The sequence below is a fragment of the Myotis brandtii genome, unplaced genomic scaffold (assembly GCF_000412655.1).
Source record: "Myotis brandtii unplaced genomic scaffold, ASM41265v1 scaffold1691, whole genome shotgun sequence".
Lineage (NCBI taxonomy): Eukaryota > Metazoa > Chordata > Mammalia > Chiroptera > Vespertilionidae > Myotis > Myotis brandtii.
The window spans coordinates 195,170-199,929 of NW_005356217.1; the positions used below are offsets into that span (position 1 = coordinate 195,170).

General features: G+C 57.1%; 1 protein-coding gene across 1 annotated transcript in view; it reads right to left on the minus strand.

Moving 5' to 3' along the window:
- LRFN2 (leucine rich repeat and fibronectin type III domain containing 2) overlaps window positions 1–4,754 on the minus strand; it is a 193,432-nt gene extending 188,678 nt beyond the window's left edge. Inside the window, exon 1 of the mRNA XM_005862859.2 lies at window positions 4,160–4,754. The gene's annotated coding sequence lies outside the window, so the exon portion shown is untranslated. The remainder of the gene's footprint in view (window positions 1–4,159) is intronic.
- Between the last annotated feature and the right edge of the window lie 6 nt (window positions 4,755–4,760).

The window sequence follows — 4,760 nt, forward strand, 5'->3', positions numbered from 1 at the left end:
CCTGATTCATCGGGAAGAAAACCAGACCTCAGCGGAGTAAAGCGATTTGCCTCCCGCCCAAGTCACACGTGTGGGTCGGCGGAGGTGGGTCCCCTGACCCGCAGTCCAGTCCAAGGGCTCGCCCACTGTCCCATCTTCTGTGCTGTCCACGGGGATGGTGCTGACTGTTTGATGGGAGCTTTTAAACAGGTGGGCATGAGTGGGCAGGGCAGGCAGCTGAGATGCTGGGCTCTGTGATGGAGGCTCAGAGTTGCCTCCTCAGCCAGGCCAGGAGGCCAGCAGGTTAGAGGAGCCGGTCCCAGCTGCCCACTCGTCCTCACTGTGGGGGAGAGACAGGGTGGAGGAGTTAAGGAGCTCTGAATTCAGATGACATGAGAGTAGAGTGAACCTTGGCTTTCTCATTGGTAAAATGAAGGTAATAACAGTGGCAATTTCACAGGACTGTGACATAATAATGTAAAGCTCTTAGATTTGTGCCAGGCACATAATAAGCAATCAAGAAATTGTTTATTTGAAGGAGCTGATCCAAATGGCCTAAGACATTTCTTGGAATATCCATTCTATTTGTTTAGTACCCCACCCCTAAAACTTCCCAAATTCTCAGTGACATCTGAGAATGTAAAAGAAAACAAAATCTGCCCTGGCAGGGTGGCTTAGTTGGTGGGAGCATCATCCCATGCAACAAAAAGGTTGCGGGTTTGATCCCCAGTTGGGGCGCATATAGGAGGCCACTGATAAATGTTTCTCTCTCCCCCCTTCCTCTCTCTCTAAAAATCAATAAAAACATATCCTTGGGTGAGGATTAAAGAAAAAAGAAAACAAAATCTGCCTTCCATGGACTTCTATGGACTTTAACTATTTCTGAAATCCTCACCTCCTCCAAGAAGCCCTCCTGATTGCTCTCACCCCAAGCAGTCTAGACATGGCTACTCTCCCTGGTCCCTATCTCCAGACCTGACTGCCTACTTTCTGAAAATACCTTTTCTTAAGCCCCCCCATTATGGTTAGACCTCCCTCTCCACCCCAGTTCCAGTTGGTTCATTAGTCAGACCCTGCTAAGTACATGTCTAGGTGTGAGCCCCTCTCCCTGACTGGCTGTGCCCCCCAATTCCACAGAGGAGACCCAGGTCCAACCACAGGCCCTGCACAGACCCGGCCTAGACCTGAGAGCACCCTGTGAGGCCACTCTTGGTGCAGGAAGAGGCAGAGTCAGAGAGGAGGAGGCCGAGGCTGGATTCTGGGGGATATTTCTCACTCAAGCTTCAGATGGAAAAGGGTGACAGATGACACTTGTAAAGCACAGGGCCGGAGCATACTGAGCAAATGTGCGGGAGGCTGTAAAATCCCGGAGCAAACAAGAGACAGGCGAGGAAGCAGGTGCCACGGCCCCAGAGGTGAAATTTGCTTCTGAAATATCAATTCCTGAAGTTTTCCAGAGGGCTTCCCAGAGTCTTTTAATGACCAGCTTACGTGTGATGGCATCAAACCCTCCTGGCAGCTCTGAGAATAGAGGAGGCTGGGGCACTGTCCTCCGAGCCTCTGAGGGCCCCTCCCTCTCTCCCAGCCCTCCCTCCTCCAACCCAACATGCCTCCAGATCTGAACAGGGGCTCGGGGAGCGCCAGACAAACACGGGGCCACAACACGTCTGCGAGGCACACGCTGTTATTTCCTTTCACAGATAAAAACACAGACGCGCCGGGGGTCAACAAACAAAGATGTGGCAGAGCCAGAATTTGAACCCAGGCCCTCCGATTGAGGTCCCACTCCACCATCTCACAGCTCTATCCCTTCATTTACGTTGGACCCTAAAACCACAACCATGCCCCAAGAAAAATCGTAAAACTCCCATATGGCTGTTGCTTTCATCCAGGGTCCGATTCCACCTGGCTGTTTCGGATTGTTTTTTGTTCTGTCTCTGCTTTCAGGCTAGCAGCCTCCCTGATCAGAATGGGGACGCCATGGATGCCAATAACTGCTCATCTCTACATAGGACAGGGCACTTTCCGAAGGAGAGCAGACCCTGCTCCACCCCCCACGCGCTGGAGACACTTGGCAAGCCTGGCACTGGGTCCAAGGCCCATCCCTCATTTCACTTCAGAGCTGCAGCCCCAACAAGAAAGGTGATTCCTGCTGTAGCCACACCAGGGACTGGGTGGCCCAAGGCTGCCTGGTTCTCCCAGTGGCCCCACCTACCTCGTCTGCATTTCTCTCCCATCCACCCTCCTTCGCCCCTCCGTGCAGCGTTCTGGAAGCTGTCTGCCCACACCGCCCGACCACACGCCCACCTTCAGATTTCTGGGTCTGAGAAAGGAACCGGAACCTCGGAGAAGCCAGGAGCCGAGCCCCAGCGCCCGTGGACGGCACCCAGTCCAGCCGCACCTCTCCGAGAAGCACTGCCAAGAGGCTGAAACGGAAATGCCAAGTTTGCTCTTTGTATTCCCCAGGGCGAGGGCAGGAAGATAAGTAATTACATTCCTGGGCAGGAATTAGACCAGAAACTCTAAATGAGGGCTGGGCAGGGGCCTGAGCAGAAGCATGTGAGGAGGCTTAGGAGAGAGGAACTCGGCACTCGGGCCAGACTTAGAGGGAAAGATGACATTCCAGCATCGCAGATGGCCCGGAGCTGCCTGGTCCCCAGCGGCTGCCTGCCGGCTCCAAGTGCAGGCCCTCCCTGCGCAACCCTGGCCCCCTTCAGCCTCCCCAGGAGCTGGCCCGTCTGATTTGCTTGGTTGTATAAGCTCCTCGCAGAGGGCAGCAACCCGCCTAGAGCACAAGCCCAAGAAGCGGGTTCTTAGCTTCCAGTATCCCCACAATCCCCGCCTCAGCCTCCCCACCGTGAGTTCCAAACCAGCCCCAGCCACATGCAACAGCCCGCCTAGACCCTCCGCCAGGTCCCTGGGAACTTCACAGCCCAGGGACTGGCATCAACACCCCCCTGGCAGCTCCCTAGCTTAGCTCCTCCCCAACTGTGGGGGGCTGATTTCCTGAAGCCACCCCTCCCCGCAGCCCGCAAGGCCAATCAGCCCCTTGCAGCCTCAGAGCCCCCCCACCCCCAAAACACACACACACACACACACACACACGCACGCACACACACACACACATGCACATGCACACACTGGGGCAGGGCAGAGGGTCAGCCTCTACAGCCGTGCCCGCAACTCCAGCTCAGAGCGCCAGCTCCCAGCAGCTCCCTCTCCCTGCAGGTGTCTGCCTGCCGGTCTGGGTACATCTCCCCTCCCCGTGCATTTGGTGTTGGCTGGCTAGGTTGCTGCTGCCTTTGCACAGGCTCCCTGCTCTTTCTCTCTCGGGCTCTGGCTTCCAGGGGCTCTGTCTCTCTGGAACTCACTGCCTATGTCCTTTGTGCTGGAGTGACAGGGAGACGGGCAGGACACCTCCCTGTCGCTGCCTGGGGTCTGTGCAGAGCCAGGCACTGCTGGTTTCTGAGCTCTCCGTTGGCTCCCTCCTCCCCACCCAGGCTAACCTCAGAACCAGGGCAGGGCTGGGTGGGAGTCGGACCTACCAACCAGGCGCTGCTGATGCCAGTTTCCATATTGCTTCATCATGCCATCCCCATGCCCCAAGCTCTACACACACATTCCCCCTGACCTCCCTGCTTCTGCCTGAGACCAGGATAGGGTCCCTGAGTCTGCCCGGCCTGTCTCCCCAAACTGCAAGGATGCCTTCCTCCCCTCCAGGAGCCCTGAATCTGCCCCTACCCTACGCTGGGCTCTACCCCACTCGCTCAGCCCACAGGGCACAGGGAGCCCAGGCTGGACCCAGCCCCCAACAATAGCTCTGGCCAGGCCTCGCGTGTGGAGAGATGCAACAGAGTGGTCTGGCGGCAAAGTTCTGCTGTTTCCATGTTTCCATCTGTCTGGGCTCCTGTCTCTCCCTCCTGCCCTCCGGCCTCACAGGGACCGCTCTCCCTGCTCCTCGCCAGTTTCACCCCCACAAGGGAAAACCAGAAAGACAAGGAAACCTCCCGCGATAAGGACGGCGAAAAAAGAGGAGGGTGTCCGCACCAGTGTCCCTGGGAGGGAGTCCTCAAGTGAAAAAGAAATGGATGCAAAGTTCCTGGTCCCCAAGTGCATTCGGCCCCGCGCCGAGCTCCCACAGACACGCGATCGCGGAGACACGGCGGCAGCGAGCACTCACCTGGGCGAGGCAGCATCTACCCCCGGGTGGGAGGCACCGAGGCCGGCTCCGCGGGGCGGCCGGGCTCCCCAGCTCGGCCACGCATCCTTCCCCGCCCGAGGCTGGAGCTGAGCCCTAGGCTCCGGAGAACGCAGGCAGATGGTGGCCTCGGACGTCCACGCGGGAGAGCCCTGAGCGGCTTATTCAGTTATATCCATGGCATCTCGCAAGAAGAGAGGAAAAAGCACAACTTGTCCTCTTCTCTTCCAGATTAAAAAAAAAAAAAAGCAAAAAAATATAATCCCTCCCTTAGGAAGTCGCCTTGGCCAGCAGGATTTTCCAGATCAAAGAGCCGCGGGCATTTCTGGGCACCCCGGGCATCTTGGAATGTGGGGTGTCTTCAAGTTCAGAGGAGCCAACCGGGCTGTGCGTGTGTGTGTGTGTGTGTGTGTGTGTGAGAGAGAGAGAGAGAGAAAGAGAGAGCGCCAGGCACTCACACCCACACGCACACACAAACACACTTCCCCGCACTCCCCGCGTGCACACTGCCCCCCGCATGCGCGCGCACTCGCGCTCCTGATCTCACACACACACACACACACACACACACACACACACACAC